The following is a 24694-nucleotide window of genomic DNA, read 5'->3' as shown; positions in this document are numbered from 1 at the left end:
CTATATAGAACCATGAGTCCAGCACCCGTGAAAACATGTTACTCTTAAGGTATTTAGTTTACCCCTGACTCCCAAAACAATAGACATTTTAATAAGAAAAAGGGTATCTTCCATTTCCCAAAGAGGTCTGTATTACATTTCTTGAAACTTTTCATTAACATATATTAAGTGTGCATACTGATGGAATTCAGTATGATGGTGCCACACATGTACACAGGTTGCACTGATCAAATTCAGCCTGACTTAATGTACATACACCCCTTCCCATGCTCGGTCAATCCATCCAGATTTGCTGCAATCTGCATGGCTTGGTCCTGGGAACCTGACTTGGGAGACAAGAGAATGAAGAAAGGACAGACACACAGACGGAAAAGCCAAGATCCGGTGGATTGTACTTATCTGATGGAGGCCACAAACTATGCAATCCAGAAACTCAACCCATTTAGTTTATACATCTGAATCAAGGAGGCTGGTTTCTGGTGTACATAAGAGCTAGGACTTGGTTTATGTAATCCCTCTCAGTAGAGGGTCTCTCTAGGGGAGTTGTCCTTGTGTAGGCTGCAGTCATTGGGGAAAAAGAAGCTGTGGTTGTTACCTTTTGCCTACACTGGTCAATTGATTGTAAACAGCAGTACTTGGGCGAGCATGTAGCCAGTAGATAAAGTCTTTCTCTATTCTCTGAACCTCACGGTAGAGAAGGGTTTTCAGTTCACATGGGTCAGAGGCATTTGGGCATTCGACATGGCTGTGCCCATATCAACAATATACATCCCCCCAAGTATTTCATCCACTTCACACATGGGTTGACTTTTCTATTTTTAAATTTTCATATATGTAAAGAAAATATTAATTATTTGCCCTTTCCCATTGTCTGGTTTATTTCCTTGAACAAAATGCTCCGATTTCTACCTATCTTGCTACAAACGACACGATTCCACTCTTCATTATAGCTAAATAATATTCCATTGTACAGAAGTACTACATTTTCTTTTGAGGTTATATTTAACCCAGGAAAAGCAGAAGTCAAAGAGCTAAGATGGTAAAAGAGTTGTGAGATGGGGGCTGGAGAGATGGCTCAGTGGTTAAGAGCACTAACTGCTCTTCCAGAGGTTCTGAGTTCAATTCCCAGCAACCAAATGGTGACTCACAACCATCTGTAAAGAGATCCGATGCCCTCTTCTGGTGTGTCTGAAGACAGCTACAGTGTACTTATATATAATAAATGAATAAATCTTTAAAAAAAAGTTTAAAGAAAAAGAATTTTGAGATGGGAAGAGGAGACTCTTTTTACTTTCTAAATTACAATTTTAGATTGCTGACCATTTCATAAGTAGAGGATCAAACCAGACATGTTCTGGTTTTTTATGTTAATAAGACAACTTAAATCTTTATTTATGAAGGATGTTTAGAGACTTTTTCTCTTATTCTAGAGGAAGCAGGCCATCTCCAAGAAGGATGACAAAGAAAATAATTCCTAAAAGCCATTTATTTAATAAACTCACCTTCAGGGGTGAGTTTAAAATTCAGAGAAGTAGTAATGTGAAATACTATATAAAATAAATTCAAATAAGACAGCATGTATCCCACATATTTGGAAAATATTCAATAGTCTATTGATTTTTACCTTGTTGATAAGGGGTCAACACATGCTTTATAATTAGACATTTCTGAAAGCAATCTGTCAATATCAAGATTTGTTACCCTTTGGCATCTTAATATTGCTAGATATTTATTTTACAGAAGTACTTAGGGCAGCAGGCTAAGGCTGATGTAGCAGAATGCTGACCAACAGGATGTGGGTCCTACAACTGCAGATTATTTAGCAGTAGTCCACTAGGAAAGAAACGCATTGAATAAATATATTGCAAACAGCATAATAGGAGGCATCATGTAATTACTTAAATGATAATTCCCATTTGTATTTATTGCAATGAAAATATGCTTGTCATATATGTCAAATAAGCTACAAAACCATGTAGTATTCTCTATAGAGCTGTACATATATTTGCTGGTGCGCCATAGTTGAGGTTGCAAAGATTACTACACCGATATTTATCAAAATATGATCACATTTGATTTATAGTATCATGGATTTTTGTTCGTTTTCTTCTGAGGGCTTCAACTTTTGTAAACCTTGATCATTGTCATAGCTTCCTGTCAAATTGATACAAACCTAGACATATCAAGGAAGAGGGAATCTCAATTGAGTAACTGCTTCTGTTAAACTGACCTGTGGACTTGGCTGTGGGGTAATATCTTGGTTGCTGACTGATGTAAGAGGGCTCAGTCCACTCTAGGTGGTGTCATCCCTAGGCAGGCAGGCAGGCAGGCTTGCACTGTGTAAGGGAGGAAGCTTGACAATGCAGAGGAAGCAAGCCAGTAAAATGTGTTCCTACATGTTTTCTGCTTCAAGCTCCTACCTTGAGTTCTGGCCTTGGCTTCCCTAGATGATTGACTAACCTGTAAGCCAAATAAATTCTTTTCTTCTGGTTGCTTTTGGTCTGGGTGCTAATCACAGCAACACAAGCAAACTAGGACAGGCAGATTCCAATGTTATATTAGAACGAAATAAAGATACTATTAGAATAATTTTCAAAACAGTTACCTCCTCTTACAATGTTTTAAGCTTCATAATAATCGGTTAATTGCAGCAGCATACCACTGCAAGATCTTTTGTGCTAAATGTATTAACTGCCACTACTGAAAAATGGCCATATTCCTAGCCATCTTGGCAAATTATGCCCTAAAATTGTGCCCCTGGGTTCTATAAATTCAAAGATATCATTAATCAAAAGGAAACTGGAAATTCACTGTCTGTTTTCTACCCTAACCCGCCTTATCCTAGGAGAATGACTCAGAGCAGCCAGCACCTGGGATTTCGATTACTTAAATCAGAAATAAATCTTGGGCTGTTGTTTGTAATCATTCACTCACTGTTTTTTGTCTATGCCTTCTCTTTTGAACATCCACAGTGTGCCAGGCATTGGGCTCTGTGTTAGAGTTGCAGCATAAGTCAGAGGCTCTGTCTACTCCTGTAGCAGAGTAGAGGTTAGTCGGGGACACTCCCTATTGACAGTATCTCAAATCGTAACCCCAAATGCCTGACCTTCCAGGTCAGGGATATGAGAACCAAACTGCCGTGCTTTTGCCGCCTGTGTCTTTTAATAATAGACTCCAAAGCATTTCTCCAGTCTGTCTATGACTGACACAGTTCTGAGGTAGTCTCACAACCTTTACCAGACATTACTTCCACAATCATGTTGAGGGACAAAGGGGGAATATACACATAGTTAGGATTACTAATTAGTTCATCTTTACAATAAGGGAATTTGGGAACTGTCACACATTGGCAGAGTGTTTGCCTAACAGGAGGCCCGGGTTCGATCTACAGTGCTGACAGCAAGATATAGGTATTATTTGGTTGCCCCCACCTAATCACATGAGCTTTAAAAGGAGAAATTTCTATAGGTGATAACAAAAGGAAAGGGGAGATTCCAGACATGAGGAGCCAATGCGAAGGAAGTTCTCCATGCTGTGATGGAGGCATCATGGGTAAGCATCTCTCTGGACAAGAGCCTTCACCTCATGACAGTCAGAGAAGATAGAATGGCTTCTGTCCTACACTATAAGGAACTGAACTCCACTTACAGTAGGGATGAGTTTGAGGAGGACACAGCTCCAGAGGGGAAGGCAGTGGCTGGCATCCCACCTTTCTTTAAAGATCTCACTCAAATATTCTCCACAGTCCAGTCTAGATGTTACAAGATGATAACAAGCTACCAGTTACTTAGACATTTGTTACATAGCAACAAAACTTAACACATCTTCTTTGTCATTTGCATATTCCTCCTGAGGACCAGTTATCCCAATACATTCTAACTGGGATCTAATGCTTAGCCCTTCTTATTCAGGTGGGGAAACCCAAGTCAAAGTTTCTAGTCATTTTAGCCTTCTTATAATTTTTAAAAAGACATCATGTTTTATGTATGTGGGCATATGCACACTGTGTGTGTTCATGGGTGGAGTAACCTGCACACACGTAGAAGTCAGAAGACAGCCTCATGTCCCTCCAAGTTGGAGTCAGAGACATTTGTTGAACCTCAGGATTCCTAAGTGGGTGCTTAGCTCTGATCCCCAACCCTCATGAATGTGCACCAAACACTCTTAATTCTCCAGCCTCTGTTCTTATTTCTTATACTATTGAATTTCTTACTAATTTAAAAAGAATATTGAGCTTGTTCAAAAACATATTTGGAAATATAGTACAAGGAACATTTTTTCTTTTAATCAGTTGGATGCATACACTATGGATACAGCCACCATTGTCCTCAAATACGTCAAAGGGCTTGTTTTAAATCAGAGCATTCCCTGACATACACATACTACAGCCACGAAACGAAAGGACTTCATGTTCACTCATCTCTCAGACTCTATTCAAGTTTTATGAAACATATCCAAATAATATTTTTTTTCAGCCAAAGATGCAGACATAGCCCTGTCATCAGTTACAATGTCTGCTTAGTATCCTTTGGCCTAAAGCAAGATTTTCATTCTTCCAGTGACTTTTATGATCTTAAACTTGAAGATTATAGGCCAGTATAATCCTGTGCTTGAGTCCCCCCGGGCCTGAGCTCTCCCCACGACACCTGGGCACGTTGGTAGGCAATGTAAGGAGTGGTGTTCTGTTCTCAGTGACTGCCCGCATGGGATACACAATTTCAGTATGGACTAACTACACCAACCACCTTAATGTTGATCACTTAAGGTAGGGTTTGCCAGGGATCTATGGCCAACTGTATCCTCCATCTTCTAAATTAATAGCTATTTTTATAAGAAGATAATTTCAACCTACACGAGAACTCATCTGCCGCCAAACTTTCAATGCGTTCATGTACAATAATTAACTAATTATACACGAATCGTTTCCTATTTTGTTTGATGCTCTACAAGCTGTGATTACCACCCCCTTTCATAGTCAAATTGTCAGGAATTTGGCTAAAAGTAACTCCTTCAAGCTGAATCGACTTCAATCTTGACACATTTCAAGTTTCTTCTAGAGAATTCAGCTTTTTGTGTATCTAAAGCCCAGATCTTGACAGTGGGTTTATTTACTCAGAGCTTTTACAGGGGTGCTGCACTCATACACACTGAACTGCTTTCCCATGTCTCCAAACACTGTGCTCTCTGTATTCTCATGACGTCTGTGTATACTTTTCCACCACCTGGAATGCTTTCCCCTCCTTCTCGCATGGTAAACATTACATAGTCATCTTTTAGACTACAGTGTAAATATGCTCCCCCTAGGAAACTACTCAAATTGCCTAGACTGGAAGTTCCCTAATCCTACAGCATTGACCATTTTTGGAGTATCCGTAATTCTCCTCTCAGTAGTATCTCACACAGTCGTAGAACACAGTTTGCAACATGTTTGTGGAAAGTCTGAATGAGTGAATGATTGAAAGAATGAATGACTTAGATCAGAACTTGAACTCAGGGCTTTCTGAGCTCTTGCAAAGTAGACAGTAGAAACCTTTAAAAGTAAGGGGCTCATTTGCTGTACTGATGTGGACATTAGCATCATTTGTTCCTTCCTGCGAAATTCTGAATATTCTTCTTAACCAATGTTTACCAAACTTTACTAAAACATCTCAAACTCTCCTAATAAGCAGTATGCAGCTCAAGCTGAACTGAACTTAAGATTTCCTGCTGCAGCATCCCAAGGGTGGGGATTATAGGTATGCACCACCAACTCTAGGCTCTTCTGCCTCCCTGAACCTTTTCTTTGAGACAGAGTCCCACTATGTAGCCCTGGCTGGCCCAAAATAGGCTCACCTAGAACTCAGAGAGACCCACCTGCCTTTTCGTCCTAAGAGCCACCACATTGAACCTTCTTTGTGTTATTCTTGAAGTTAGTTGTACTTGAAATGGACTCAGACAAAAATGGAAAACAAGGTGCCCTCTGAACAGCTCACAGACGTTACCACCCCTGATTTAATCACTGGGGTTTACTCTCCATTAGATTTCTTCCTGAGTAACTTTGGTAATTTGTTAAGAAAACAAAACACTGCAGAAGAATATTTCATTTGATTGCATAACGCTAAATCTTCACCACCTCCTGGGTCCTTAATTAAATCTTGTTGTTACACAGTGCCTTGTCCTTGAATGTGGGCTTTTCTAAAAGTCTCTGGAAGAGAATTTACAGCACAGAAGTAGCCCGAAACTCTGTGGAAGGCTACAAGACCCATGAGAGTCTCTGAAAGCTAGACAGAGTAATTGTGTTAGCTTCATGCTCTCCCAGATTTCCTCTGGCTTTATGCTAGACCTAAATTCAATAAAGATCCACTTATGGCGTTGACCCCTCCTCACATGTACCAACAGCAGCTGGGCCTGGGAATGCTGTAGCATCTTTCCATCATTTGAAACAACTGATCATTAAATTCTGATGGCTTGCTAAAGTAGCTGAAACAGTTTGAGGCATTAAGAGAGTTTTTCACAAAGCTTTCCCATTTTATAATTTCTGATAAACTGATAATTCTCTTATCCTTATATATGCCATAGCAACTTATAAGTAAAAAATTGGTATTCAATGTTTCTCCTTCCGCTGAACTTACAGGACACATTTCTTCCATTCTCAGATATCTATCAAAAGAGAAGATTAGGTTGAAGGAAAATTAAAATACTTTCTTAACAGTAAGACAGGTCAGCATTGCACACTAATTGGGGGTTGAGTTGCATATGTATCATTTGGGGTTGGGCACCCAACGTGCCTTATTCAGTGCATTTGTTCTGTTGTGGATCTCTGTTAATAATCTCCATTTGCTGCAGAAAGAACCTTCTTTGACGAGGGGTGAGAACTATACTTATCCATGGGTATTTAGCATTTAGACCACAGTTAGAAATTATATTGGTTCAGAAAAAAATGGCAGTAGTAGGTTCACAAGAGTCTACGACCTCTCCTGCCATGAGTAGTTGGTGAGATTTTGGTACCAGGCATGAATTCATTCTAGTGAATGGGGCTTACGTCAAATTAGAAAACTATTGGTTACAACCTGTGATAAAAGTGCCACTATTGCACCCTTAGGTAGCTCTTGCTGCTGCAGTCATTAGTATGGTTCATTGGCTTTACAGTTTTGTAGAACTACCAATTGCTCTTTTCCATTGGCAGATTGCTAATACTTTTGGAAACCAGGAGAGCCAGCCCTCGGAGCCTCAGAGGGGAGGCTTTCAGTTCAGTTTCATCTTGACTTATCCTTGTCCTATGTTCAAAATGTGTGTTGTTTTCGGCAGCACAGTCTTGCCTACATATTACAGAAGGTTACCAATGGAATAGTAGTAGGCTATTTTGATTCCAGAGGGATAATTAGGGAATAAAAGATAGAGAAGTTTAAAGAGTGAGTGGCCCAGGACTCCTATCAATAGAAATATCTCTTATGTATGACAGAGAAAATATACCCATGAAATCTCAACAAAACAATCACCCAAGTAGGACTCACATAATGACTACACTAGCTTGCATGCCAGCATGGGAACTGGAAATTCCACATGGTCCCACTCTGGATGAAAGGCTATTGGCGATCAATTGCTGCAGAGAGAGAGAGAGAGAGAGAGAGAGAGAGAGAGAGAGAGAGAGAGAGAGAGAGAGAGAACCATGTTCTTCCAGGAATGAAGTTCTGCATAGGATGTCCAATCCCAAGTGGTCAGTTCTGGACATCTTCACATATGTGCATTGTTAATGAGTTGAGAGGGTGAATGGGATGAGTTGAAGGGACAAAAGAAGGTAAGAAGGATTCATGGGAGGAGCCTAAGAAAGGAGGAAGAGGTGGAAGTGATATAGATACATCGATGATGCATAATGTTCTTTAAAAATCATTTTTTAGGGGCTGAGGATTTAGCTCAGTGGTAGAGCGCTTACCTAGGAAGCACAAGGCCCTGGGTTCGGTCCCCAGCTCCGAAAAAAAGAACCAAAAAAAAATCATTTTTTAAAGACTGAAAATCTCCTTTGGAAACCAGATGTATGGCTCAGTCAATAAAGTGCCTACAGCACAAGCATGGGATCTTCAGTGCACATGTGCACACATACATATACACAAAGATGCATATACACATAAAGAGAGACATATAGAGATAGATAGACAGATAGATAGATAGATAGATAGATAGATAGATAGATAGATAGATAGATAGACAGGCAGATGATAGATGATAGGTATGTGTGTATGCATGCATGTGTGCATGTATTGAATGTGCTGCTGTGATCCTAGGACTGTGGAAATACTCTGAACCCCAATCCTCAGTGAACAGGCCCAGTCTAGTCAAATCAGTGAGTTCCTGGCTCACTGAGATACCTCGTCCACCAAAATAGGATGCAGAGCACCAGCCTTCACAGGCGCATGCGCACATAGCTGCGTTTCAGTTTTCCCTGAATTGATACTTCTGTATTTTTCTACTAGAAACATAGCGAGGCTACTCAGGAGATGAAGGTTCATGAGACTCCAGAGTCTTCTATCTGGGAAAGTAAAAGCTTGCAAGACTCTCTAAGGCTCCTCCAGAGACTCAGAGAAGTATTAGACAACTACTTGGGGAGAAAACTGGCCAGCCATGATGCTGAGTGGAGATGCTATTGATCTTCCTTAAAATTGTGCAGAGCTTCTCAGAGTTTTACCTTCTGTGAGTCATCACCCAGATACTGGTGGATTTATTTTTCAGCGATGTGCCTGCTTTTGGGTTGTTCTTATTCCTTGTGAGTAACCCCTCACCCACACTGGAGTTACCTGGGAGTAACTCTCACTGGTTTATCAAGTTGAACTTCAGTGCAGTCTTTAATTTTCTCTGCATGAGTTTCTTTCTGCGGTTAGTTGACTTGTGCAAATGTTGTTTCTCCCCAGGAAAAGACTCTAACCCAACACACCCATGTATTTACATGTGAACAAGTACACTGCACATGCACATGCACATGTACTTGCTTTGTTCTAGAAACTTCAGTGAAAGCATCTTAGAATTCTTAGCCACACTGACACACTCAGGGTTTGATATTTTAACACTCCCCAGGAAAGAACCTCGTAAGTGACTATCAAGCCAAGAAAAATTCTCTATTTTTCAGCCTCCTTTAGTAGCATATTCCCACTGAAGTGAGGTATATTAAATGTGATTTAGCATTTAAGTCTGACTCCTTTAATATTTTATCACATCTCAGAAAATAATTGAAATGGATGCATTTCCTGGCTGCAGCTAATTAACTAGGACATTTTATCTGCTGCAGGAAAATGATAATGCAGGCTTTCCTAAACAAACTATCCTGACCAAGACCCAACAGAGTAGTCAAGAGATCAAAAGCAATGAAGTGAAGCAAGCTTGAGAGAAAAACTCTTTTAATGAGAAAATTATTTGAAAATACATTGTTCAGCTTTGAAAGGAAAACTTGCCCAGGCACAATGGTCCCTTACTTTCTCAGAAAAAAAAAATGAAGACATATTTTAATTGTTGGGTCCCTTTTGGATTTTTGAAATTATGGCTGCAGGTTACCATTCTCTCTTCACCAAGGGAAGAGTGTGGTGACTTTGTGCACAATATGTCTTTGTGAACAGCCCATAAGGTGGAACTACACAAGGTCTATTCTTTGGACTGCATTCCATTTGTCAAAGCCAACATCGGCTATCAAGTCCCTCCTACTATGGACTAATTTTATCCCAGTTCAGCAGAGCAGTGCTCTATAGCAGCCATGTACAGGGTAGAGCATGCTGGCAAGACCAGAGGTGCTGGGCAAACTTCAGCCTGGTCAAATGACAGCCAGACAGCAGAGAACATCAGGTGTGGCCTTGTCAGGCTAGCCAAGGAAGGATTGATATCTTGTATATATTTGTCTGTGCAGAGTTCACTTTAATATCTTACTGAAAGATGCCAGAAATAATAAAGTATCTTACAAGGCATTCCAGGGGGGAATCTAGCATATCTACTGGTCTAGCAGAGCAGCGGAATGGGGAAGATGTTGCTGTGAGAGCTGTGGGGGATTCTGGCACAAATATTTGCTAACCTCCACTTGTCAACAGCTCAGATATTTCTCTGGCTTCCCACTTGTGGTCAGATCATATTCAGAGTGGATCACTTCCCTTGGAGGCTGCTGTGTTTATCTCTTCTAAATGTTAATATTCAGGCTCCCTGAGTCATATGTTGCCCAGCATTGCCCTCCTCTTGCAGAGCCTTGCAGGGGGCAGTTACCTCTGAAGGTGCCAGTCATTTTGGCTACTTTCTTTTTCCAATACAGAACACAAGTACTTCCTCTGTGCCAATGTGAAGGCAAACAGAAACTTAGAACTCAAAGAAAATCTGTCAGATGTTCAGAATTTCCAGAAGCCAGAATTTCCAATTACATTTTTTTGCATTGAAAAACTTTGAATGTCTTATGAAAAAAATGATATTTGAAAATGTTTAAGAAAAATAGAGTCATTTTAGGGGGGTTCTAAGTTTCCTTAAAAAAACAAAAAATAAATTCTTACATGGTTTGAGGTATCTGTTTACAAGGAAATTAAGTCCGAAATAAAATGTCCTCAGATATTTTGCTAATTACTATTTTGTTTTGTTTGCACATCTGTGCAACTTGTGACAAACAGTTCTCTGCTTCTATTGTATGGGATCTGGGGACTGAATTGGTGCTGTCAGGCTTGGTGGCAAACCCTTTTACTCAGTGAGTCATCCAGACAGCCATAAATGTATAGGGTTTTGATGATGAAGGCCACAGGAATCTCAATATGACATACATAATAAGTGACCAATAATCATTTGCTGAATAAGTGGATAGGTGGAATATTGACCAAATCAAGGTCCTGTTAGTTGATTTTTTTTGTTTTGTTTTGTTTTGTTTTGTTTTTTTTAATGGTTCAAATTTCTTTACTTTTGTTCTGGGTATAAACTTAAAAAGCAACATCTAAAAAATGGCTAAAATATTTAGGTTCATTGAATCTGACTTATCTCACTTTTTTTCCCTACAATTGTAACTGTGGAATACACTTGGAGTTTTCGTCCCATTCTGCCATTCCTTTTTAAGATGAAGGGGATAGAATGTATGCAAACTAAAGTACCCAGAATAAGACAAACGTATTGTTCACTACTGTTAGTTGATTTTTAAATATGAAAGAATAAAAAAAGTCAGAGAATTCTTTAAGTGCGGAGGAAGACAGTTTGTTTAATCTAGTGGAAAGTTTAGTAGATCTAGCTTCATCCACAGTAAAAGCATTCTGGGGAATAATTACTTTTATGGTTGGTAATGATAATCAAAGACCCTGTTCCTCTAATCTCCATATTGATGCCGTGTGCTGCTGCTGCTGCTGCTGGTTTTTGTGTGTGTGTGTGTGTGTGTGTGTGTGTGTGTGTGTGTGTGTGTGTGTGTGTAAGAGGAAGCAATCAGGTGCTTCCTCTCTGCCTTATTCCCTTAAGACAGGACCAACCAAGGAATCCAAATTTCACCATTTCAGCTTGGCTGGCTATAAAGGCTGCCTCCAGGACCCACCTGTCTCCATGTACAAGTGCTGGGGCTACAGGCCCAGGCATCCATGCTTAGATTTCTTCTTTCTTCTTTTTTTTTTTCTTTTCATCTTTATTAACTTGGGTATTTCTTATTTACATTTCGATTGTTATTCCCTTTCCGGGTTTCCAGGCCAACATCCCCCTAGCCCCCCCTCCCCTAATGTATGGGTGTTCCCCTCCCCACCCTCCTCCCATTACCGCCCTCCCCCCAACAATCACGTTCACTGGGGGTTCAGTCTTGGCAGGACCAACGGCTTCCCCTTCCACTGGTGCTCTTACTAGGCTATTCATTGCTATCTATGCAGTTGGAGCCTAGGGTCAGTCCATGGGTAGTGGCTTTGGGTAGTGGCCTAGTCCCTGGAAGCTCTGGTTGGTTGGCATTGTTGTTCATATGGGGTCTCGAGCCCCTTCAAGCTCTTCCAATCCTTTCTCTGAATCCGTCAACGGGGGTCCCGTTCTCAGTTCAGTGGTTTGCTGCTGGCATTCGCCTATATATTTGCCATATTCTGGCTGTGTCTCTCAGGAGAGATCTTTAGATTTCTATGAGGCTGCCAGGAATTCAATATTTGGTCTTCATGGGTGATTAGCAGCACTTTTACCCACTGAGCCATTTCTCCAACCTCATGTCCCCTGGTTTCTTTGCTTTTTAACTGAAGTTTTAAACCTGTGTCATTCAGAAAGAACTCTGAAGAGGAAGAACGACTGATTCTGAAATAGCCCACCAGAAAACAGCAATGACAAAAACACAGAACAAGCCTCACCATTTACTTGGCACTCCATGTAGTTACTCATATCCATAACCACCGTTTCATTATGAATCATATGTTAATGTTATAAATCCAAGTTCACTTGTTCTTTGTTTCTCAAAATTTTTTCTATGCCTCTAAACTATATTGTGAATCTTAGAAAAGAATTTGGAACTGTGCTTGATTTTTTTTATATTTTTTATATTTTTTATTTCAATGGCTCACACTATTCAATATCTAATATATATTACATAATATATTGTTATATATTACACATATATTATAATGTGTAATAACTATAATATAAAGTATATTGTATATACTATACATATGTATAATATATACACTATATATACTATATATAATATTATATACTATATATACCATGCAGATACTCCACAGAATGTGAAACGATTCTGTGATGGCCAATATATTGAATTGGCATGTTTTTCTTATGGGGAAAAATATAACCAACAATCATGAAATTATTACTTAATAACTCAAAACAGAAAGAATTGAGTCCTGGTTACTTAGGAAAAGAAAGACGTTCGAGAACGATGTGATGAAGAGCCTGCCTTTACATTCTATAAGAAGGTTCCAGAAGAAGAAAGAAAAGAACATGTACATAAAGCCCAGTGAGAATAGAGTGCACGTGGCATGAATCACTGGTCCTTTAACACTGGGTGGTGCTTAGTCAGAGTATATCTGGCCCCGGAATCCTTTATAAAGGCTGCCTAGACATGCATTGAGACGTCCTTGATGCTATCATGATGAAAAGAAGCAAGGTGTTCTGGGTGAGCACCTCTGTGGGCCAGTGTGAAGTATGTGTGTTAGCTGGTGGGTGTGCCAGCACTGTCAGTATCCCTGTATCTAGAATTCAAAGGGAAAACAGAGGCAAGAAAAGGAAGGTCAAATGAAGCCTAGCGGTTGGCCCAAGGATGAAATAAAATGTGGCCTCACACAAGCTTGTAAGCAGACAAGCCCGGGATGGGGGCTCATGCCAGCAGACTCTGAGGTTGTACATTTTTTTTCTGGGTTCAAAAACAAGATGTGTTTGTAAAAAAAATGGAATTACCTAAAGCTCAAAGAGTATCAGCCTAGGGAGGAAGGACATCCATCAAAACCTGAAAGCAAATGGCTTCGCTCACAACAGGAGCCATTCCTGTGTTCCTCTTACAGACTCCCACCCACCCCCAGGAGAAGGAAAGAGGGACAAGCCAGTGAGGAAGCTTCCTGTCTATATGCCTGGGTTATAGACAAGCACTGTCTGAGAAATCCTTGCACATTAGTTAATTTATGCCTAATAAAATACGGTTATATTTGCATGCATGAACAAAAGACTCAAAGTCATAAACGTATTTTCATTACAAAAAAGGGTCCCAACGTGTTCATATCCTTAATATGAAAGCTTGATAAATATACTTTTCTGGGGGTGTTGACTCAGACTGGTCTGACCCAGAATATGTCAGTGCTCATGTTGAGAGATGTCACTGTAACCAATGAGCTTCATTCCTTGAGCTATAAACATGTAGGTCCACTATCCCCATGGGGAGAATGAAATGAATATTTCCAGGTTCAGACAAAGCTCTTCAGTGTCCTGATGGAACTCTGAAATGTCTAAGCACATTTAGACTAATTGTCTACTTGTCTATTAATCTAAGAAATACTGACAAATTTCCACAACTGTTCTTCCAACTTAAAAAAAAATCTGCTTTGTTATGGTGTCCTTGTGGAACAATTTTTCCGAACTACCATTTTGCCTGGAGATGGTCATCATGGTCTTGACGTTAACATGACCAGAAATAACATTTCTTTACTTATTCTACATGGAAACCCTGTCAGATAGGCCTTGTTATACTGAAGCCAAAGATCGGCAGTAGTAATTCTTCCAAATCTGACATTGTGGACAAGCTTCAGTCGCTAACTGATGATCAGAGCTATCCTCTTGATCGTTTGCTATAGCTAGCACGGTTTTACTTTGCTCTCCCAAAGTTCATGTGTTAAAGGCTTGGCTGTCAGAGGGACGGGTTTGAAGTAATGGAACCTTTAAAAGGTGGAGCCTACAACTAGATAATTATGTCATGAGGTATCTACTCTAGAAAGGGTTGATGCTGGTCCCAAAGGATGAATATGTTCCCTCAAGAGTAGACTAATAAAGCAAGAGCACCTGAGAGCTTGGTCTCTCCTGCACACAGCCCTTTTCCTTCCTCATTCTCCACCATGTGATTCAGCCAAGCAAGTCTTCACTAGAGGCCAGATAGACAGGACTGCCTTATCTTGGCCCCCCTCACTCTACAAAATTGTGAGCTAAATTAACTTTCCTGGAAAGCAGTGGGCTTGGTATTTTGTTACAACAGAAATGAACTAATATAGTATGCCATAGTCTCTGCTTCCTCTTTTTTGTTTTATTCTTTCGTCGTTTGTCTCTAAAGATGAATATATTCCATCCACCATGCCCTGTTGACTAGCTAAGTTTCTTGCCAAATGGAGGGGACGTGTTCCTCTATATCCAATGCTGTACTTCCAGTTTTCAATCTGGATTGTTCTGAAATACTTGGATGTTTGCAGACTTACCAGGTTGGTAGACAAATCTATTCTTGGGTATAAATCAAATCTGCAAAAACACTTATGTTTTTATGTTTACACATCCCACTGACAATTTAAATTGGAGACTTCCCTCTTTCTCTTGTCATCAGCCACACTGTGCATGGGTCTTTGCTCTCTGTACCCTGACTTAAGCCTGGATTTATAGGTGCTGTTACCAGATCTACTTATCCTTTAAAGTTTTGTCTCATTTTATTGAATATTACGGTGTTGGCACTATATATATATATATATATATATATATATATATATATATATATATATATATGTGCATATATGCATTCCAGTGTTCAAGCCTACAGGAATAACCTTTAGCCACATTATTACAGTGTTTTGGGGGTGCATAATAATGTATAGTTACCAGCTTCTTATTTTAAAATAATAAAAATAAGTGATCTAGAAATGATTAATTCTTCCCAAACTTCTGGACATACTTATGCCCTGCATGCATGTCTGTGCACCATGTGTTTATGGTGCCTGTGGAGGGCAGAAGAGGTTGTGAGATCCCCTGGGACTGGAGTTATAGATGATCATTAGCTGCCATATGGATGCTGGGTTCTTTGGAAGAGCAGCCAATGCTCTTAACTCTTAACTGTTGAGCCATCCTTCTAGCCATGAGGATGGATGGATGGATAGATAGATAGATAGATAGATAGATAGATAGATAGATAGATAGATAGATAGATAGATAGTCAACATGGATGTTCAATGTTTAGCATGAACTAAGTTTTACAGACCACCATAATTATACATGGGAAGTCAAAGTTGAGATGAATGAAGCTGGTTATGTAACAGGTTTTGTGATTCCTCCACTACAGCCTACCCTCTCATCTATGCTCTTAAACTTCATGCCTACTGCCGTCTGACAAGTTATTCAAGGCTTTATTTTTATTTTAAATATCTCACAGTTATAAAAGATTATAAAAACAATATAATGTTAAATCCACATATCTTCCCCAAGCTTCTCTTAAATTACTCCAACTACTATGTTATTAAGCCATCTATATATTTGATTCATGTTTGCGACATTCCACAAATACAGACTTACTGGACTAGACTTGTACCCCTGGTCTGACAGTGCCATAGGCCATCATGTCTCCCTTCATCTGGATGGTCCCTAAGACTTCGTCGTCCATAACTATGACTCTGGAAAGCACTGGCTGGTTTTAAAAAAATGTCTCTCATGTGGGGTTTTTCTCATGTTCCCACATGATTGAATTCAATTGTGTGTGTGCGTGTGTGTGTGTGTGTGTGTGTGTGTGTCTTGGTACTGCTTTGAGAAGTTGTGAGAGCTTTGGGAAGCCCACCTCAGAGTGTGAATTACCAGAGTCTACCCTTTAGATTCATAGCTTTCTGCTTGCTGCTTGTACCATTTCTGTGTTCTGGTTTGCTGAGATCTGAGTAAGCAGGCTTCCGCTCCCACCCACACAGCCACTAGCAGCTCCTTCTTTTGCACACATTCTCCACCATGATGAACAGTTATATTGCCAAGCCATGAGCAAAAATACATTATCCCTTGAAGTTGCTTCTCGTCTGGTATTCAGGTACACCAGTGAGAAAAGTAACTAAACAAATACTGTGACCTTGTCATTGAGTGCACTAATACATTTGTCCCAGGTGACGCCTAACCTGATTGTTTTGCTAAGATGATATATTCCTCAATCTAGAGTTGCCATTTTCCACCTTATAATGAGAGGCATTTGGAACAAAGGTACTTTAGTTCCATATAAATAGCTTTTGTTTTAATCATAGTTTTCAGCTAGCAATTTTAACACCCATCATGAGTCTTGCTGGAATTAAATTTTGAATGACATTTACCAATCTTTTAAGTTTACGGGATTCACTCTACATTATTACACTATTAATTACAATTACACTCTAAATATGACCTTCATTTGTTTTTATATGGACTCGCTGATGTTTATTTGATCCTGTGAATTACAGCTCATTACTGTTATGTTTTTAAACTTTCTTTTACCAAGTGGTCAATAATTGGCCAGGAAACTTCCTTACCATCTTTACGTGTCTCCATGTCAAGGATATAGCTTGTGCCTCACCTTTATGGGAGAGGCCCCTCATGGAACCTTCTCTTCTCTCACTACTTCCACAGGTGCAGCTCCTTTTACTGGAGAGCTGCAACAAAAAAGTAGAACCTAGATGCCCAGAGTGCTCATGACATTAAAGTATCATAGCTTTAGGGCCATGCTTCAGCAGAGAGAGCGAAACATAAATGTAAGTATGCAAATGCCTGTATGTTGCTGTAAAAATATAAAAATAAAAAAGAGTAGTTGTCTTTTACCCTACTAGGTCTACACCTCGGTGCCCCAAGATATCTAGCAGATATCTTGGGGGAAACACATCCCCACTCCTCGGCGGCCCAGTGTCTCTTGCCGCCGCACACTCCTACACTCAAACCTTCACATAAAAGAACACACAACACAATAATCTTTGACCCAATTGATAAGATATAATTGCCCACTTAAACATACAAAGCCCGGTACCACCCAAAGAACATTGATAACAACCTGTAAATACACAGAGCAGAATCTTAACATCACCTGCCATGGCTTCTCCCCTCTCTCTGTCTCTCTCTGTGTTCCTGTCTCCTCCTCTTCCTTCAAACTTCTCTCCCGCCCATCCTTCCTTCTCCTCCAATGACAGGCCTCCTTCTATCCTGTATCTGCCCCTTACCTGTACTTTACAAATTCAATCGGGAGGTGGTTCTGGTGAAGTCACCTGAGTTCTGAGTACATGACTAGGCAGCTGTCCTTAGGGCAGTGGAATTAGCATCAAAATACAGATAAATTCAGGGCAAACCACAACACCTGTACACAAACATACCTGTCCCTATACATACTCCAATGTACTTACATGCATATATCACACACTTAACCTCTGATTCTAACTTAAGTCCACAATGCCATTAATACATCTTACTCTCCTGAGAGAAAAACATTGGCACACATTATCTGAAGCAAGTTTGCTCATTTGCTCAAGCCTGTGGTTTCCTTGAGGGTAGTTTTAGAATGTTGAGTGTATCTCCCTTTGGAGAGCAAGTTCACTAGGCACCATAGATATGATTGTGCACAGTGCTTTTACCTCTTGGCTGCAGCATATAATAAAAAGTACTGCACCTCGAAGTTACTTAGGTTGGATCTTATTTTTTTTTTTGGATCTTATTTTTAATCCATTCATATATAACACATTTATATTTCTTTATTATCAGCATATCCTTTTGAGCCCCATACCAGCCTATCAATATATCCTGGTTGATATCAAACATTTAATATGGGGATATACCAAATATTGCTTTGATTCCAATATTGCCCTAAGATGCTCCCTTGTTCTAATTTAGAAATATTTGTTTGAATATTTCTCCCTTTATCCTGTTACCCCAAACAAGGTCTTCCAACTCTCTCTTGTTCTTGAAGGAGTGATCAATGTTCACCCTCATTCACCCCTTGGTTAACTCAGAATTTCTTCTAAAGGAGGTGAACACTGTTTCAGCATTGGTTTGTCATCTGGTCCAGATAACTCTGTATTTATTTCTTCTTAATGTGTGGTTAAAGTCTTAGGATTCTTCTGTTTTGTTCTCTAACGAGCTATCTTCTGCCAACCTCTTTCTTAGCACAGTATTTCTTAAAACAACCACAAAGCAAAAGGAAAAACAAACAACAACAAAACCAACAGAAAACAAAACACAGAACCCTTTTCTTATATTTTTGGTTGTGAGCCTATCCTTTAACGGCTGAGCCATCTCTCCAGCCCCAGAACCCTTTTCTTATGGAAGCTTTATAAAGTGTCAACTTGTCTAGATTGAACTGTTTGCCCCAGAATTACCTTTTTTTGAACAGCTGTACAGTTCTGCTGAGGTTAGGCTCCAAGAGAGATGACTGTGTGAGATCTGAAGGTGAGAGTAAAACATACCTGAATTGTAGTCCACACACTATGACATCTGCGTAGCCTTCCATAGGGTGAAGCAGTGTTGACCAGTGCATGCTAGACCCCCAGCTTCTGTCTTCAGCTTTGATGACATCAGGCTTGATTGTATGTGTATGCACTTAAATAAGGTGTCCTGTTTCTGTAAACCATCCATGCTATCAAGGAAAGGGGTAAGACAAGACCTGGCATGAATTCCATCCCTCTTTGTATTTATGGCTCCCCCAACCCTGGTTCCTTGTCTCCAACAAGGGTGCTTGTTAGGTACAAAGGCAACAAACTTCACACAATCTAACTAATGAATGCTCACAGTTGCTCCAGGTCAAACGGGGCATGGACATGACCACATACTTGTGCATATCTCTGTGCATACATGACATACACTCTGCTCCCTCTCTGCTCAGTACAGACTTTCGGGATTTTTTAGTGAGTGCTTTTTTTTTAGATCCAATTGATAAGATATAATTGCCCACTTAAACATACAAAGCCCAGTACTATCCATCCCTTAAGAACATTGAAAACAACTTGTAAATACACAGAGTGAGATCTAAGTCAGCCTCCATTGTCCTGCCAAGGCTTCTCTCTCTCCCTCCTGTCTCCCTACCTTTTCATTCCAGTCTCCTCCTCTTCCTTCAAACTTCTCTCCCACCCATACTTCCTTCTCCTCCAATGACAGGCCTCCTTCTATCTTGTACCTGCCCCTCACCTGTATTTTACAAATTCAATGGGGAGGTTTTGGTGAAGTCACCTGATTCCTGACTAGGCAGCTGTCCTTGGGGCAGTGGAACTAGCATCAAAATACAAATTACTCCAGGGCAAACCACAATATTTCCCCCTTTTTGTCCAGTTATAAAGCCTTTTCACTTATATATAAATAGAGTACAATTATTACCATTCTACAATTTATAAAACATACGATATACTCAATACCCAGTCCATCACTATATCAGTTAGACAGAACATTTAGTTATCCATTCCAGCTTAAGAAAGGCTTAAAATCTATATTATATCTTGGCTAGCTTGTATACTGTCTGATAACTATCAAATAAAATATGTATATTCAGAGTTAAGTAGCCTGATAGGCTATGAGACTATAATCAGTCTTCAACCCCGTCAGAAATCTGAGAATGACCAAATATCTATACACAAAGGAAGCCTAACACAGCTTCCAGAACTGAGAGGTTGTGAGTGCTTTATAACAAGTACCTGAAAAGCTGGGGTGTCCTAGGAACTGGGGAATAGGTAGAAGACAGGTGGATTTTGAGTATACGTATATATGCCTTAAAGGTCCTAGCTAAGAGGCAGGCCAATGGAAAGTTGGGAGTCCCTTCCTAAGAATAGGTCCATTCACACAAGAACCCTGGCCCTTCCTGTGAAACTGTTCTTCCTGTCTCACTTTACAGATGGGTAGCTTTGCCAGGCTGCTTTCTCATATTTGGGGAATCCAGCACATCTCTCCTCTTCCTGCCTATCCCTTTGAACACCTTTGATCTCAAAGGGCCTTTGTTGTGACTGAAGAGCTGTCTGAGGCACCATTTTTTATGTTTCTGAGGAGTTAAGGACTGACTTTGCACCCTCCCACCCACACCCAGCCTTGACCCATGTTCTGGGGCTGCTGAAAGCTTGATGTTTACTTTGAAGTCATTTCCTACCATTTGGCATTTTGAAATCCAACAAGTTCTAGCTCTATAAAGCTTCCCAGCCCTTTCTTTCACTGGTTAACTTACATTTTAATTTACTTCTAACAGCAAGAGGAAACCAGGAGGCAGTTAACATTTTGCCTGGAAACTTCCCGTAGGTCACCCAGATCAATCATTACATAACCCACATTCCAGGCTCTGGCCAGGATCCTAGGTTTAAGCCTTTGACCCAAGCCCCTAACATCCCTGCCCCTACTTTCATATCATCTATGTTCTACTTTTAATCCTCTCATGGGCTCTTGGGCTTATGGGCTCTCGCTTCCTCCGTTCTATATACACTCCAAATTATTTTGGTTTGCGAACCTAAATTTTAATGGCTGAGCCACTTCTCCAAACCTATGCACTTCAAATTAAACACAGAAATCTAAAACTTCAAAGTTAGGCTCCACATATGCCAGCCACATGACACAAAGTTATGGGGGTAGCCAACTTTCAGGTTGCATTTGAGGCCTGCTACATCGGAAAGATTTCATGCCTAGTACCATTAACCTTGTCAAAAACAAACAAACAAGTAAACAGAAAACAAAAAACCAAACCAACCAACCAAACAAACAAACAAAAAAACATGCCTTAGGTAATCATAGGCCTTGAAAGGAAACCTACTACTACTGTCGCCTTCTAAATGGACATGTTGCCAGACTACCCTCTAAATAATTATCTTTATACCTATAGATTAATGCTGCCCTCAACCTTGGCCAGAGAAAATGCTCTCTGCAGTGGTCAGTGGTTAATGCAGAGACTCATAACTAGTCAAGGTGCTGAGAATAAATGACTAATGATTGTTCAGCTCTAAATGGGACATTCACATCAATAGTCCTGAGCCAAGGCTTGGGGAGCAATTGGAGAAGAGATTGTAGAGAAAAAGGAAGAGTCAAGAGGATGAGGAAGAAGTCTGTGGAATGCTGGCTTCTGGGCAGTAATGGCTCATGAACTCATGCTGCTATGTTTACTGCATAGACATCTACAGGAAATCAAGCTAATGAGCCGACATCCCAACAGAAAGCCCTGAGTGGGTGATTAAAAAAAAAAACACAAAATAGGAAAGGGCACGAAGGAGGGTGTCCAGGGCGAGCAGACAAGGGGAGTTGGGCGAGCATTATCAAGATGCATTGCTTCAGAGGCTGGGGAGGTGGTTCTGCAGCAAAGAGTGCTTTGAAGAACCTGAGTTCGATTCCTGCACTCGCATGGACAGCTCACAACTGAGTGTGGTTCCAGTTCCAGACAATCCAGGCCCCCTTCGTATATGCTTGGCATACACTCACGCAAACACCCATAAACAAAAAACAAAATTGAAACAAATCTTTAAAATTACATTGTTTACATGTGTGAGATTGTCAAATACTGATTAAAAGATATCTATTAAAAAGAAAGAAGGTAGCCATCCGTGAGTCAGAAAGAAAGACCTCCGGAGAATTATGAGAGGATAAATTTTTGTCTGCTTTGTAAATTTCTTAGCCTGTGGTATTTTATTATAGCAACCTAAGGCAGCCGATTAAAGTCAATAGACAGAGCCAATAATTCTGGAAATACCAGTAAGCCTCCACATAATTAAGAAATATTAAACATTTATGAACAGATTTCAGAAGGACTATGAATTAAATATTTTGACCATCCCTCAATTTTCACATCCTTACTCTATGACAGGAAGTAAGTACAGTACTTCTCCTGTGTCCATTCCACAAGTTGACACATGAGAAGAAATCAACTTGGATCCTGAATTACCAGGTCCAAATATCTAGAGACTACACAGAGACCTGAACTTAAGCATCCACACCATACTCTGATGCTGAGCTTCTGAACTTGGAACTAATGCAGGGATGGAATGAAACTTTGAGGGACTTTAGCAGGCCATGCATCCACCTGGGATGTTAGAATGAGATGGATTGCCAGGACTCAGAGAGTAAACTGTGGCTGGCAGGCATTGACTCCCTATTCTTGGGGGTCTTAAACTTGTATAATCTTCTCTTTCGATGGCTGGGTTTATTGGCACACTGCAGACAGGTGGACAACTCTAACATCTTTCTGAAATTAAGTGACAAGAGGAACATGACTTCTATCTGGAGCTCCCTCCTCCCCCACTGACTCTAAGGTAACCTCCTCCATGTTGTGGATTCACATAATGGAAAAAAACATGGCAGGATTCGATGTCTTTGGTTAATAGCCACTAAGGATCAGAGCTCTGCCAAGTACTACATAAATGGATTTGGAGGCAGACACTCGACTGGCCAAGCCTTGAGATGATTTGAGCCCTAGGCAACAACTTCATCGCAGGTTATGAAAAATCTTGATCCAGCAAAATCCACCGGACTTCACCTGGATTTTGGACTCATGACTCTGGGATAATGGATGCTTGGTGTTTGTGGCCACTGAGCTTTGGTACAATTTCTTGTGCTCCAGAAAATAACTCAGGCTTTTGACATCCTTGTATCCCTTCTTAAAAGATTTCCAGTGTGCCCTTAAGTTTGTCTTTTATCTAACGTTCACTTCTGTCCTCTACATTTTCATCAATTCACCTCTTGCGTGAGTTAAAAGTAAATGTATCTATGACTTATACAGCTATTAATTGTATAATATATCATAATCTATATTAACTATGTATATATTATATGCACCAAAGAGAAAAAATAATTTATTACAGCATTTTGGGCATACACTCGAATATAGTAGAAAATGCAATTGCCTCAGGTACCTTTCACCCAGCTTGAACACTTATTGTCAATACTGACATAACAACTTGTGGTCAATGCTTTTTTATTTCTAATTCTTTCTACATTTCCTCCAGTGTGTGTGTGTGTGTGTGTGTGTGTGTGTGTGTGTGTGTGTGTGTGTGTGCATGTGTATGTGTGTATGTGTGTATGAATGTCCATATGTGCATGTGTGTGTGAATGTGTGTGTGCGTGTCTGTGTGTGTGCATGTGTGTATGAATGTCCATATATGCATGTATGTGTGAATGTGTGTGTGCATGTGTGTGTGAATGTGTGTGTGCATGTGTGTGTGAATGTATGTGTGCGTGTCTGTGTGTGTGTGTGTGTGTGTGTGTGTGTTGCTCTCCATTGGTGCATTAACACCATCAAGTAACCTTGAAGAGCAAGCTGTCCAACAGTGAAGGTTAGATGACATCAAACGTGCTGTGTATTTTATGTAACTCTCCTTCAGGTCCCCATGTCCTTCAGAAAACTCTGATAGGGAGGAAAGAGTTTGGACAGCATAAAACACAGTGAAATAGTGCAGAAAAATGGCCTGACAGATAGGAAGTGAAAGCTGAGAAGAACTTGAGAATTCAATAGAGCAAGAATGAGAAGCCAGAGTTCATCAAAATGGAAGTGACATCTTCACCCACCAACACTCAACCCCCAGCAGGAATCAATGCAGCCATTGGTAAAAGCGCCAGGCCTCCAATGACATGTGAGAAGCAAGGACAACAAAGTGTTTTTGCTTCAATATGCAAGGAAAGGCAGTCCTAAAAATGAAGGGTATGTATGATGATATTTGTAAAGGGAAGGGTACTCCAAGAGGCTGTTTGTTTACACACCCAGATGCAGACTCATGCATGCACTGTTATGATTTTAGTATGGCCCATGGATGACCTCCTTCTGTGAAGTTCCTGTATCATATTCTAGGTCCTAATGTGGCAATGTGAAGAAGTGATGGAACCTTCGAGACATAGAGCCTAGTTAGGACTCTTCAGGTAACTAGGGATGTGCTCTCAAACAGGATTGACAGAGTAGCCTTGTTATTTTGCCCTTCCACATACTTGTCATTGCATGTCATCCACCTAGGACCTCACCAGAGCAGAGCTGGTGCCAGTACCATGCCATGGAACTGTGAGCTTTATTTATGCAACATGTAGACACAGGTATTTCATGATAGAATCACACAACAGATTAATATACACTTCCTGTGCTAGAATCAAGAACAACACAATTGCTAATGCTTGTTAGAAATATCTATAAGTTTGTGATGAGATTTGTAATGGAAAGGAGGGGATAATAAATTTTTAGATCCAGCTTTACTCTACTGGCAAATATGATTAAGAGTCCATCATGGAGCTGGAGCTCTGACTCAGCAGTTAAGAGCACTGAATGTCCTTCCAGAGGTCCTGAGTTCAATTCCCAGAAACAACATGGTGGCTCACAACCATTTGTGATGGGATCTGATACCCTTTTCTGGCATGACAGCAACAG

Source organism: Rattus norvegicus, chromosome 18 (assembly GCF_021556685.1).
Source record: "Rattus norvegicus strain SHRSP/BbbUtx chromosome 18, alternate assembly SHRSP_T2T, whole genome shotgun sequence".
Classification (NCBI taxonomy): Eukaryota; Metazoa; Chordata; class Mammalia; order Rodentia; family Muridae; genus Rattus; species Rattus norvegicus.
The sequence above is the reverse complement of the archived record's forward strand: the minus strand, read 5'-3'. Positions refer to the sequence as shown.